A 15,045-nucleotide genomic window follows, 5' to 3' on the forward strand; every position below is an offset into this window, starting at 1 on the left:
GTGGTTAAGGTTAGGTATTGACCTCAAATAGTTAAGGTTAGGTATTGACCTCAAATAGTTAAGGTTAGGTATTGACCTCCAGTGGTTAAGGTTAGGTATTGACCTCAAATATTTAAGGTTAGGTATTGACCTCAAATAGTTAAGGTTAGGTATTGACCTCAAAGACTTAAGGTTAGGTATTGACCTCCAATGGTTAAGGTTAGGTATTGACCTCCAGTGGTTAAGGTTAGGTATTGACCTCCAATGGTTAAGGTTAGGTATTGACCTCCAGTGGTTAAGGTTAGGTATTGACCTCAAATACTTAAGGTTAGGTATTGACCTCAAATACTTAAGGTTAGGTATTGACCTCCAATGGTTAAGGTTAGGTATTGACCTCCAATGGTTACAGTCAGGATAGGTCGTCGGGCAGCGAATCTCCTGAGATTTTTGCGACTTGTTGGTTACTTTCTAAACACAACCAAGAAATAATTGATTATGTGTAAATAGATGACAGTAATCTGGCTGCAATGGCTAACTATTGTAGTCTAATATAGTTAAACAATTGCTTGTTGGTCGCCTGCAGTGTTTCCCAAACTGTGCCCGTACATGACCTGGGGGAAACTAAAGTAGACTTTTTTTAAATGTCCAGCACAGCTGAAACTGAAAACATCACTACGTTTTGACATGTCTGACACATGTGTAACTAACAGCATCACCTCTTTACTTTATATTTTATATATTATATAGTCAAAATATGCAGAAATAGCAACTGATTAATTCAAATTCCGTATCAGTTTCATTATTTGGGTGGATGATGTCAGCGTGCGAGTAAGGGTCAGTGTGTGACTCCGTTCTGCCAGAGCAGCTGTAGGTTATGAGCTGTGGGAAGCTGGCAGAGGGCAGCCTGGCTGTCAACACTGAGCAACCAGCCTGTAGACATCACGCAGCAACTGGTTCTTCATTTAGCAGAGGGCCTGGTAAGGCAGTAAAGGCTATAATAGACTTCATTCATAGCACAGTTCTTAATAAAGTTCTAGGGTTTGACTGATATGGATTTCCCATTAAGGCTCATGCTGATCTAGGTTTTGTAATGAAACTGCTAATAGTTGATATACAGTATGTGCCAGTATTCATTAGTTGTATTATTAGTTTATTCATGGTGAATAAAATGTAATTTTGATCAAGATAAAAAAAACAACAACTCTGACACAGCACTGAGACTACAATATGACAGTAAAGACCCAGACTAAACAAATATGTAAATAGTAAGTTCAGATACTTTATATTAGTACTAAATGAAGAATGGATTAGCACAATAGGTGTGACTAGATTTGTGTTAAGTAGCTGAAAACATGAAATGTAGATCATATTTCAGTAAATACATACATACAGTAAGAGTCTAACATTGTAACCGCTGAATGTCAGAAACCATGTTGTAATTTCAGCAGCGATTTTTACGATTTCATTCCTAAAAAAAGTGTTTCCAGCTGTGTCTTAAGTTTGTTGAGACGTTTCCTCAGGCATCTTATTGTGAAGTTACCCTAACCCAAATAACAATCACGACGGCTCAGTTCGTCATTCCAGTGAGACAGCACACACAATACCAAGAGCATTCAACTCTGTCACTTAAATGGAATGCAGTCATTATTATTGATGTCGCTGTTGTAACTTTCCCTGCTATGGTATGTCAAAAAGTCTGTTGTGGAAAAGGCCTACAGATCAGTGAGCCCACAGCCCTTGGTTGTCTATTGGTGGTTGCAGACTCGTCTCATATATTTTCACTTACTGACAGCTCTAAAAGACATCAGCATACAGCAGTATATATAATTAATACTTTGTGTTTTATTCTAAAAAAGTGCCCCTGAAAAAGCAGTTACACCAAGATATATCAGTACAACACTGAAACACAGACTTGGTATAGTGTATGTTCACATGCTATGTATCATTTCTGTCATATGGATTGTCTATGTTGTAAGTTTATCTTATGTTGGTCTATTCTGTACACGACATCTATTGCACGTCTCCGTCCTGGGAGAGGGATCTCTCCTCAGTTGTTCTTCCTGATGTTTCTTCCATGTTTCCCCATTGAAGGGGTTTATTTGGGGAGTTTTTCCTTATCTGAATCGAGGGTCAAAGGGCAGAGGGTGTCGTATCCTGTACAGATTGTAACTCCTGCTGAGGCAAATTTGTGATTTGTAATATTTTACAAATTGACTTGACTTGTGTATACGATCAGCAGCTCTTTAAGCCACTATAACATAATTAAACATAAGCAAACAAAAACAAAAAAATGTGGAAAAAACAACTCCATTTCCATTTATTCTGTTTTATGTTGCTCTGACCATGGAGGAACCTCTCCAAAGTAGATGCCCCAATATTTTAGCAAATACACACATCACCACACACACATCTTTCAGCTCATTACAGTTCACAACCATATAACAACTGAAGGAAAATGGATAAATAAGTTATAAAGTGAGTGTTGAGCAGTGTCTGGCATTAGAGTGCTGTTCTACATGTAGACAGAAGATGGAGCTCCAACGTAAAGTTAAAAAACTAAACATGGACTGCAGCTCAAACAGCTGTTTATCACTTCATTAGAAGTCTAACAGATACATGGCAGGTCATCAGTCACCTATTACAAAAATTGCATTTAGAACTTTCAGAAATTTTGCCATCAATGTAAAAGGTAGTTTCTATGTTACTATATTTTTTATTGAGACCTAATTACACATATATTTTTTTTCTATCCCCTGTGTTATTAAGCCTCTAAATGCTAATAAAAGTCTAGGATCCATTATTTTTGCTGTGACATCTGTATAAAGTCTACGTTAACTAGACATCTTAATCAGAGAAATCTGTTTACACACATTTACCACAACCATCTATGTCCCGCCCACCCACTACCCTCCGCTGTCCTCTGATTGGACGAGCATCCCGCCAGTCGAAGGACCGGGGTCCGTTATGCGCGCTTCACTTGCTTCTGAAAAGCTCTGGATTCTCAGTTGCCAGGACGATCAAGTGTGGTAATAAAAGCAAAGAAAAGTAATAAAAGTAATAATACTTTATTTATCAGTTGTTTAATTTTTGAAAACACATAATAATTGAGATATATAATGGGAACAATTCGTGTCACATGGAATACCAATGTGAGCATATGGGCTGCAGTTTAGTGAAATCAGGTAATAAATCATTATCACAACTTTTGTGTCCTTTGTCCTTTAAACATCGCATTTGAAAGCTCGACTACAACAACAATATTCCCTGTCTTATTTCCTCACATAAATCTTCTATGTAACCTTTTCGTTGGTTCCTGTAGGTCAGGGGTCAGCAACCTTTACTGTCAAAAGAGCCAATTTAGGCAAAAAGTAATACAAAATAAATCTGTCTGGAGCCACAAAACATTTGATCATTGTGATAATAGGTAACAGTTTATAATCTAAGTATATAGTATATAAGTCTAATGCAGCGAGGGCCAAAGAGACAATGTACTACGGAGTATTAGGGCCACACTGAGGGGAAAAACATCTGAGATTTACAGAATAAAGTCATAACATTAGGAGAAAAAAATCGTAATATTACGAGAATAAAGTCATAATATTATGAGAATAAAGTCATACCTTTACGAGAATAAAGTTCTAATATTATGAGAATAAAGTCATACCTTTACGAGAATAAAGTTCTAATATTATGAGAATAAAGTCATAACTTTAAGAGAATAAAGTCATAATATTATGAGAATAAAGTTATAATATTACGAGAAAAAAAATCGTAATATTACGAGAATAAAGTCATAATATTATGAGAATAAAGTCATAATATTATGAGAATAAAGTCATAATATTATGAGAATAAAGTCAGAATATTACGAGAAAAAAGTCATAATATTATGAGAATAAAGTCATAACTTTACGAGAATAAAGTTCTAATATTATGAGAATAAAGTCATAACTTTACGAGAATAAAGTTCTAATATTATGAGAATAAAGTCATAACTTTACGAGAAAAAAAGAAAATAACATGTAAAATTACTACTTTATAATATGACTTTATTCTCTAAATCTCAGATTTATTTTTTTCCTCAATGCGGCCCTAAAACTCTGTTGTACCATTTTACATTAGACCTACAACAATGATGAATAAAAATGAAAATGTAAACAAAAAACAGTTCTTCATTTCCATGTTTATAAATCCACAGGGAGCCACTGGAGAGGAGCTGAAGAGACGCATGTTGCAGACCCCTGAGCTATAAAGGGTGAGTACTCCTGCCTCATTGTGATATTTCCGACAGCCCGTGAAGGCAGCAGTAGTCTCATTGTGGCCCTGCAGAGCGAACGGTAACTAACTAACGCCATCACACGCAGCGGGGCGGCTACAGCGAGCAGCAGCACGGAGACACCAGGGACACAGCAGCAGCAGCTCAGTCTGTCTCCTGTCAAACCACTTCATCACTACGAGCTATGGACTATTAGAGCTGCGGATTATTACACGCTGTTGACCTGGTAAGACTGTTTTCCTCTGGACTGTGTGTCTGTAGCGGAATGACTGAACTTTGATTTATTCTCTCCAGGCGTTGTTGTTATTATTGACATGTCTTCAACGTAAAGGTGTTAGCAGCTTAGCTAGCTACACGTTTCTCCAAGGTAGCTTTATGGAAAAAGGCTGTGTGGGTGACGCTGGTCGGCTGGTTTTAATGTGAGAGACAGTGTGTGTATTCAGTGACACATAGCCTACACACATCCAGCCTGTGTGACTGGAGTGAAGAAACAGCACCGGAAGCTAATTAATGTTAGACAACCAGGTTATCTCCACGGTCAGACTGTTTGTTATCACACATGAGGCGTTTAGCCCTCAGAGCATCTTGACGCATTGGTTCTAGTCCCTCTGCTCGGTTGTTTACCATGACCACCACCATCATCATCATCATCATCATCATCCCCAGCATCTCCTCTTGATGCTCACTGGAGTCAGATGAAGGACACAACCTCACATGATTGACTCTCTCATCTGGGATGCATTTAGGCTCTTCTGCATGCAGTAGGGAAACACAGCGCTCAGTTAACTTTAAAGGACCAGGTTGCATTCCTCCACATGGGAAGGTGTTGTTGGATGTGTGTTGGCATCACTTTGATAAAGCTGTCGTGTCTTTCCTGATGTTTGGATGGGATTTCTGGAGGATGACATGGTGTTTAAACACTTTGCATTCTTCAAGTCAGATATATTTGCATTGTGTTGAGGATAATAGGCGTTATCAGTTGCTGTAAACCCCATAGATGTGTGTCAATAAGGGCCTACTGCACCCATTGGTAGGTTTTATCATCTATTCAAATGGTAGATCCCCGAAAGATGGTATAAAAGAACATGACAGCGAATTCTAGCGACTGTAGTAATTATGACAGGAGCAGAAGCGGAAGTCAGGCACTGTAGTATAGACAGTGTGTGTATTCAGTGATATATAGCCGACACACATCTGGCCTGTGTAACTGGACCGAAGAAACAGCACCGGAAGCTAATTAACGTTACACACCTAGGTTATCCACGGTCAAACAGAAGGAAAAACGCTGTGTTTGTTATCACACAGGAGGCGTTTAGCCCTCAAAGCATCTTGAAGTATTGGTTCTAGCTCCTCTGCTCGGTTGTTTACCACCACCACCATCACCACCGTCATCCCCAGCATCTCCTATTGATGCTCAGTGGAGTCAGATGAAGGACACAACCTTACATGATTGAGAGTTGGCTCTCTCTCATCTGGGATGCATTTAGGCTCTTCTGCATGCAGTAGGGAAACACAGTGCTCAGTTAACTTTGAGGACCAGGTTGCATTCCTCCACATGGGGAAGGTGTCGCATGGATGTCTGTTTTAACATCTATTCACATGGTAGATCACCGAAAGATGGTATAAAAAAAACATGAGAGCGACCTCTAGTAGCGACCGTAGTAATTATGACAGGAGCAGAAGAGGAAGTCAGACGCTGTAATATATACAGTGTGAAACTCCACAAGGTATGGAGGTCAAGGATGTGGATGGGACACAAAACACAGGGTTTTCACCCAGGAGACCGGAGTTTGCATCCTTGTGTGGAACCAACAATGTCAAGTAGTCAAATGTTTTGTTAGCCTAAACCTAAAGAAGTTGTAGTTTTATTGCCTAAACCTAAAGAAGTTGTAGTTGTGTTGCCTATACCAAAATAAGATGTAGTTTTATTGACTGAACCTAACTGTTTTGTTGCCTAAACCTAAATAAGTTTTAGTTTTGTTGCCTAAACCTAAAGAAGTGAAGTTGTAGTTTCATTGTCTAAACCTAAAGAAGTGAAGTTGTAGTTTCATTGTCTAAACCTAAAGAAGTGAAGTTGTAGTTTCATTGCCTAAACCTAAATAAGATTTAGTTTTGTTACTTAAACCTAAAGAAGCCTTTTTGTTTGTGCTCAAAATGTAACGTTTTATTCAGTTTCACAACATATTAGACCATGATGCTTTTAAATTTCAGTTTTACAACATAGTAGGCCACTACTGAACCACATCTATGGTGCCTATAGCGACTGATGACGCCTATTTAATGGCCTGGATATGAATACCTTCCTATGATGACAGCCCTCTTCCTCCTCATGTATGGGAGGTTCCTCCCTCCTGTCCTTTGGTAATTGGGGTTAATTGCTCTTATCACCTCTCTCACCTTTTAAAACAATGACGTGCATCCCTCCATCCCTTCCTTCGGCCTATAAAACCATGTCTGAACCACAGCCATTTGTTCAACACACGCCACAAAATTAGTGTAATTGATTATATTGTCGGCCGCTGCCATTAGGCAACCGACAGTTTCTCTCTTACATCAGCATTTCTCCCTCTTAAGAAGTGTTTCTTAATGAAGCAGCCTCTATTTACAACATGCGACAGACAGCACGAAGTGCCACTTGTAATGAATTTATTTCAGGTGGCCCTCAAGGGAAAACTGCAGAAACTGGAAGCGATACAGTGAAATGTGTGGAGTTGTAATTTCCTCTGCTTTCTGTTGCTGTAGAAGTACTATTATCCCTATTTTCAGAGAGCCAGCTTCCTTGTTTTTTTTTTGAGCAGTGCTAGCAGCTGGCAGACGGCTCGCTTCTTACTCCACTCAGTGTTAGATTTCTGCACCAAGAAGACAAAGCTGCCTGTTTTACAACCGTGTGATGTTATAGCTCGCAGAGTTCAGGTGTTGCAGGTGCAGCGTATGGAAGCACAACATATGATGTAAGGCTGTAAAGGATGGATCCGTCCCCAGGCTGCAGGGATAATCTCTGTAGTCTTGGAAACCAAGGAACCAGCGGGCTTTCTGAAATATCATGTTTTTTGTAGAAGCTGTATAGTATATGTAGTGAGAGCAGATCACGTTCTCAAGGTCTGAAGATCTGGATTATACAAATCCTAATCATCTCAAGCTTTAAAGCTAAGCCCGCTACGACCGAAAAATCGCGAGTTGCGTTAAAGAAATAGTGCCGTTAAAATGAAACCTTGACAACCCGAAAAATTACAATTTTCAAATAATAAAATCTTTACATCCATGTTGGTGCTAAATCTGCTATTTTTGCAGTGAAGTTCTGTATTGCAGATATCCCCCGTCTGTCTGACTCGTGGCTTTTTGCAGAAAGAAAGAATTGCTCCCGTCAGGATGAGTTATGAGTTAAGGGCTGCTCCTTTTTTTATTATCAGCGCTGTACAATAGGAGGAGGCTTGCTCGCTATCACTGATGAGAGTCCCTTGTGTTTAGCATGTGGGCTCAGTTAGACAGACAGATTTAAACAGCTCGGTGAAACGCTGCCAAAGCACCGCGTTCTTAATCACAGTTCACCCCCGTCACTGACTGACACACAGATACTTTGTGTTGGCAGGAGAGACCTGATCCGGCAGGTAATCACACAGAGGTGAGGACGTTAGGACAGTAAGACACAGGAGAGCTAAAGCAGTAGTAGACGTGTACCAGTTGCTCTAGTAATTTAGCCCCAATAATTAACTTTAAAACTGCGATCTGGTTTTTGATGTCATGGACTTTTGTTTTTTGTCCATTACTGGATTACTTTAAGTTACTGTGAGGAACTTTTAACTGGTTATGAAACAGTCTCAATGTAATACTGATGCCTCTATATGACCTACATAAACCAACGAGACCATCAGCTAGAAGAATGGCTATTTCTATATAGTTATTCTTAATGTGTGTCATCGGTGCCACCGGGTCCGATTCCACGCAAAAGCCGATGAAATCACGCAAGTTCACCAGAAACTCCTTCAGGCTTCCAGCAGCGACCAGCCTGCCACGGACTAGAGCAGGGCAATATGACAATATATACCATCAAAACAATATAAAAATGTGTATCGTATATATTTGTCTCTATTGTTTCTATCACAATATAGGCCAGGCCTTTATTTATTAATTTTTTCTCTATAATCTGACTTAAAGCTGCACAATTAATCAAAATTTTATTGAAATCGCAATATGGCCTACTGCAATTTTCAAATCGCAGGGGGCACAATATCTATTAAAGGTGAAATGTGTGTAAAAAATACCATTTTAAGTTAAATATTGTGGTGCTGTCAAAGAGGCCTGCAGAGGCCAAACATCACATTCTGCAGGCTTAAGAAAACATCTCTGTTTGGTACAGATCCCTGCAAAAATCACATTGATTATCAATGAAAATGAGGATAATGATGTAAGAGGGATCATTCCCTGTAATATCGCAATTGCAATATCAGTCAAAATAATCGTAATTTGATATTTTTCAAAATTGTTCAGCCCCTAATTTTACTTAAAACTCGTTTATGTTCATTTGTACTCAAGTTATTAAAATGAGAAAATACTCAGTACTTTTCATTTGTCAAGTATTTAATTCACACAGTAGTATACAAAAATAGGCTTCAGCCTCTAGAGCCGGTCGCTGCGCACCACCACGGAGGTGATGCGCCCGGCGAGGGCCAGCCAGCATTGGGTTGAGTTGGGATCCTCCTACACAGCCGCCGCCACCAAGCTTCCATCCCTGACTCGCTGAACAGGACGAAAGCGCACCACTGTACAGGAAAGGGGTGCGCTCGCTGGATTTATAAGACAAAACGAGAGTGTCATTGCGAAACAGAATGCGGTACAATAATTGTTTAATGTTGATTATCATGTTTTCCTAATCGCTGGAAGCCAAAATCGTAATTGAAATTCGATTAATTGCGCAGCCCTAGCAGGACCCCCCCGCCCCCAAGGCCGTGTCATCTGATATTATAGTTCAATGGTGCATATTCTCAAACACATTCTGAGCACAAACCAGTTGACACATTCAGTAGTAGTCCTGAAGCTCTGGGGCTCCAGGCCAGTTGCCCCCTTTGCTGCTGGTCTTTTACTTGACTAAACCTGTCCTGAAGTTTTCAAACATCCTTTTTTCTCCTTCTGCTCCAATGTAGTTTATTTTCTCCCCAGCACTAGGTAATGCTCCTCAAACATAAAGTGATGAGTCAAAATAGGTGACTTTCTTTGGTTGGATGTTGAAGAATGAAGTACAGAGCCCTTCTAGACCTAATAACATGTTTCTTAAGACACACACATACTGTACTGTTGCCTGTTGTCTATTCAAGTACATGTTTGTCCTAACTAGGGCTGGTTTCTGTCTGGTTGCATGTCTGTTTGTTTCTTAGTACATACAGTACATTTCCAAGCATTGTGGCTCGTGAACCCTCAAAATGAGACAGTGTCTACTTGTGACCACTCGTTACAGGTTGTGTCCTCAGTGTGGACATCTTTTCCCAGAGTGTTTGGTTTTGAAGCATTTCTAGTCTTGAAGAGCTGAACATATTCTATCTTTAGCTGCATAATGCAGCTAATATTATATAAGAAAAGCAAACCCCTTGAGGCTCCCGACCCAAGGTCTCTACTCTACTCAACCTGGAGAGCACCTTGCTCAGAATGTGACCCTCATCACTCATCTCTTTTGTGTAGCTGTGGTTCATGCTGGGGATGAGGTGTGCTGCACTGTGCACTTCTGATGTACTGTACTGATCACTGTATTGTGAACCCAATGTGCTCTAAGCGGCAATCTGAGAAAGTAGCATAAAGTATAGTGTGTATATGTGAAGTGTGCTCACAGCGACTTCATCATTCCTAATGTCACTTTGGTGGCTGTCGCTGTGTGTGTTCTGGAACCATTTGGAACATTTGGACCTGGTCCCTTTAGTCTAGTAGCCGCTGCAAAAGAGCTGCCAGCGCCCATAGTGAAGCTCTACTCCTTCATCATTTTGCAACTTTATGTTGATCTCTGTTAAGAATTACACACTGTCCCAACAGTAAACAGACATTCTTTGTTTGGTAGTTATGTGGATTAAATGTAAATTCAGGGCTAATTCTGCAATTAATAATTTGAATTGCTTGTCTTGTCAAAAACGCAGCCCAAACCCATTTGGCCATTTATAAAGCAGGAACCAGCAAATATGTGGCATGTTTGCTTGATGAATGAATGATTGATGAATGAATAACGTACTTTTAAAAAAGAAAAATCACATACTGAATCACAATATTGGTCTAAAAAGAAATCCCAATTAAAAAATGATGTTCTCATATCATTCAGTTCTTGTTCAAAGGTCCACTTAGTGTCTTTTCTTCGCTTTCTTTTGCTCTACGAATCATTTAGGACTGAAACAATTAGTTGACTTTTTTTTTTTTTAATAATTCATCACACATTTACTGGCTACTCAAAATGGTTATCTTAGTCTTCTGTGAAACTAAAGTCAATATATTTGGGTTTTACACTGATGGACGGACAAAGCAAGCAATTTTTATTTAAATTTTTCATTATTTTCTGCAACTTTTATAGGCCAAATAATTAATTTATTAATCAAGGAAAATCAGAAAAGTTGGAAAAGTAATTGGCAGATGAATCCATTATGAACTGGACTCAGGACTATAAAGTATTTCAGTCAACAATGAATTTGACAGCGGTGAGTCATCAGTACACTAAAATACAAATAAACACAGCTAATAAACATATCACTGTTTGACCCCAACCAAAAAAGCTTTCAACCACATCTCATGGTCTTCATCATCTGATAGAGTTTGCTCAGTTGCCATGGAACTGGAATTTTAGTCATGTAACAACAGTTCATTACTTAATCACTTAATAACATGTGAGCTATCTCCATGTCAACGAGCAAACTTTGCTGATGAAGATTGTAAGATGCGATTGATAGCGCCATGAAAAGCTAGAGTGGACCAAATGACTACTTTCAGGGTGAAAAATAAATTTGGACTATATGAAAATAGACAACAGCACAGTGTTTATGTCGTAGTCAAACTGTTATTGAAAACTACAGGGTTGTGTTCTGGTTGCTATTGTGCTGTACAAGTAGTGCAGTGCAAAGAATGCTAAAATAAGAACAGAGTATATGTGCAGTATATACAGCTTTCTTATGCCTGATTTATACTCCTGTGGCTGTACTCCTATGTGTTCTATGCAGGCTGGTGCGGGCACCTCTCGCCGACGCCAGGCATACATGATACTGTGGCGGATTGCACGTATAGCATGTCATTTCTTTCAGATTTGGACCCGCGGTTTTTAAATCCTTTGTCAGGCTGTTTTTTGATAGGGATAAACCAATACTAATGGATCGGATATCCGTGACAATGGGGCTGATCTCTAAGTCTTTACTAATTTGTTGCCGCATTAAAAAGGTTTTACACTTGTATTATATTTTTTTTTTACCAAGTTGGTGGTGTATGATTTATCATTTACATATCAGTAAATGTATATCTATGTATTTATTTGTTACATTATGCTTTATAAAGTTTGGAAAGCAAAGTTTAAGTCAAGACTGTTGTTGTCTTACACATAAAAGAATGATCCCAGTCACTTCCACACAGTGAGGCGTACAGGTTAGTAATTAAACACCGGTATGGGATCGGTACTCGGTATCAGCCGATGCCCAAAGCCCAGGTATCGCTATCGGTATCGGGACTAAAAAAGTTGGAAATGGTGCATCCCTAGTTTTTGATTTATTTGATAGGAGTGCTTCAATAGTTCCATATAAGTTTGTCCCAACATAACCCCACGGCTGGAAAAAAAAATATGGAAGAGTTGGATGATGAGTAGGAGCTCCTACATGTGCCTAGAAATAATAAGGTCGATGTTGTTGTTGTTGTAACGGATGTGAGGTACTTGACCAGACATACCAGCTCCCAAACTTCTGTGGCGAGCTTTTCCACTAGTAAGAGGGTAGTATGTATATATTGCCTGCATTGCTTAGCCACCAGAATGCTGTGGAAACCAACATAACCAACAAAATACATGTGGAGTTCATGTGTGTTAGTCTCTGTATGGAAAGCTCAATCTTTCAGTTCATTTATTTAAACAAACCCAGTGTTCTCACATGAATGATTAAATTGTAGCCCCCACCCCGTCTCATTAGTTAAAGGGGACATATCATGAACAACTCATTTTTTCAGTGCTTTTACAAGTGCCTACCTGCTAGGGGTGTGAATCTTTCGGTATCACAATTCGATTTGATTTTGATTCTTGGGGTCACAATTCAATTTATAACAATTCTTAATTCAAAAAACACTTTCTCAGTTGATGTTCCTGAAATGGTACCATATGATGATATATATATCAATAATACCACAATGTAAAATTACTAGGGCTGTCAAAGTTAACGCAATAATAACGCGATAACGCATATTCATTTTAACGCCACTATTTTCTTTAACGCATTAACGCAACTTGAGATTTTTAGGTTGTTGCGGGCTCAGTTTTAAAGCTAGAGTGAAGATACTGGTATCATATGAAACTAGAAAACCTAAGGAACCATGTCATACTAGCTTGTCAGGAAGAAGGTTAAATAATGCTCCAAACTTACACTAAATTTTGGCATTTTCAAAGGGGTCCCTTGACCTCTGACCTCAAGATATGTGAATGAAAATAGGTTCTATGGGTACCCACGAGTCTCCCCTTTACAGACATGCCCACTTTATGATAATAACATGCAGTTTGGGGCAAGTCATAGTCAAATCAGCACACTGACACACTGACAGCTGTTGTTGCCTGTTGGGCTGCAGTTTGCCATGTTATGATTTGAGCATATTTTTTATGCAAAATGCAGTACCTGTGAGGGTTTATGGACAATATCTGTCACTGTTTAGTGTTGTTAATTGATTTCCAATAAAAAATATATACACACATTTGCATAAAGCAGCATATTGGTCCACTCCCATGTTGATAAGAGTATTAAATACTTGACAAATCTCCCTTTAAGGTGCATTTTGAACAGATAAAAAATGTGTGATTTATTGCGATTAAATATTTGAATCGATTGACAGCCCTAGTGGAAACCCAAAATACAAGTGTGAACCTGAAAATGAGCATATGTCCCCTTTTTAAAGTCAGGGAAGAAAGCAGGAGAATCCTGTACAGCAGTCGATGACATCACACGGAGCTTGCGGTGGGTCAGATGGCCCTGGCTCAGAGGTTTGGGACCGGGAGTGCAGTCAGCTGCTCTTCTGCGCTCAGCGTCACGCCACAACCTCAGAGGTCAGAAAGACATCACAACAGTGTCGTCCTTTGTGTCACGCTTCCAGCAAGGAGGGATGAACTGTGTCTGCTGTGGCTGAGTCGTGACGTACTCGCAGTGCTCAAATGAACTTATTGTTACAGATGAGTAAATGTTGAACCGCGGATGAATGAGGGCTATGACGGAGGCCGCCGGAGACGTACGCTGACAAGGACAGAGCTACGGATCATGTGATCACCTCTGGACGCCTGCGATCCCTCCGGCATCTCCATATCACAAATGCTGGTTTTCTTTTCACTCCGCTAATTAAAAACCCGGAGGTTTCACTGCCGCGTCTTTTAACTTTTTACACAATCCATCAGCTTCATTTAAAAAATCCAGAATGTTTGCGAGCCAGGCGTATGGCTCTGGGTCATTGTTACAGCGATATCAAGGAAGGAAATGATGTGTGAAAGCGATACACTTGCATGGAAGCTTGTCAAAACGGGGCCCGTGGAGATGTCCTTCTTAGGGGTGTTTTCTTCAAAAGGAATTCAATTAGCTGGAGTTGTTTGTCTTGCTTCAAAGAGCAGGAGAAAACGGATCCTATGGAGCTGATAGCATCACGCACAATCCCTTATCAGCCCCGCCACTTCCACCTGCCACGGCTCGTCTTTGTATTTGCTTACACGTGCGTCTGCTCGAAAACGTGCAAAGTCAGTTTGCTGGTCGTCAAGTGTGTGGCTTCATTTCCTCTGAAGAGAATTGCAGTCGCACATTTGCATCTGGAGCGCAGGCGAGCGAGGCACGAGAGCACTAGCACGCGTGCATCTTTCTCTCATATCCTGCTCAACATTTTCCATTTTTAATCTTCCTCGTTTTTTGTTTTTTTTCTTCTTAATCTCTCCCAATTCCATTCAGCTCTCGAGTCCATTTAGCCTTTATTCACAAGTTCAATAGTGCACTGGAGCGCCTCCGTCTATATTTAAAACCTCGCCACTGAATAAATCGAGCAAAGATCTTTTAATTCTGCCAGCCACCACCCAACCCCAACGTTTATACTGCTGCTGAAGCAGTGGAACGCCAATGGTAGGTTCCTATAACAGGTTTCCTCCATATGCGTGTGTCTGAGCAGCTAGAGAGAGATCCAAGGCTTCATGTGGTGGTTAGAGAAGCAGCAGAGAGAGCGACTGACTCCACGCAGTATGCCATCTAAGACATATTGTAATTAGCACAGCACCTTCATCAAGCAGTGTTTCTCACTATGTCCTGCTAACACTTTTCCAAAGCATGCTGTTGTTTTAGTAACTTTAATAAACAATAACTTAATGTCATATTTGCTCAAGCTGTCATTATATCTTGACAGTAGTACATGAGACAGATAATCTTTAAAAAAATCAGGTTCCTCTGCCTCCTCCTTGTGCTCCTAACGGTATTTACAAGATTCCACCGCTCCTGAAGGAAAGCAACCAATCAGAGCCGAGGAGTCTCTAAAGCAGCTGTCAATCACTGCTCATGAACCTCGTGAATTCTGATCAAACTGTCTAACGAGGCAGCGCTGATCAATAGGATCTCCGGACT

The 15,045-nt window shown here is 39.9% G+C and overlaps 1 protein-coding gene and 1 long non-coding RNA gene across 7 annotated transcripts in view; one reads left to right on the forward strand and one right to left on the reverse strand.

Moving 5' to 3' along the window:
- Positions 1-4,267: 4,267 nt before the first annotated feature.
- The window catches only part of fynb (FYN proto-oncogene, Src family tyrosine kinase b), a 99,715-nt gene continuing 88,937 nt past the window's right edge, over positions 4,268-15,045 (forward strand). For 4 of the 6 annotated variants that reach the window (XM_037751583.1, XM_037751582.1, XM_037751581.1 and 1 more), the window contains exon 1: positions 4,268-4,481. The gene's annotated coding sequence lies outside the window, so the exon portion shown is untranslated. The remainder of the gene's footprint in view (positions 4,482-15,045) is intronic. The other 2 variants (XM_037751586.1, XM_037751587.1) reach the window with 2 other exon arrangements.
- Positions 6,093-6,525, reverse strand: LOC119477493. The gene is made up of 2 exons (XR_005204240.1): positions 6,381-6,525; positions 6,093-6,193 (listed from the first exon to the last, which is right to left on the reverse strand). It is a non-coding gene; the product is annotated as an uncharacterized LOC119477493 (long non-coding RNA).

This window comes from Sebastes umbrosus, chromosome 18, assembly GCF_015220745.1.
Source record: "Sebastes umbrosus isolate fSebUmb1 chromosome 18, fSebUmb1.pri, whole genome shotgun sequence".
Lineage (NCBI taxonomy): Eukaryota > Metazoa > Chordata > Actinopteri > Perciformes > Sebastidae > Sebastes > Sebastes umbrosus.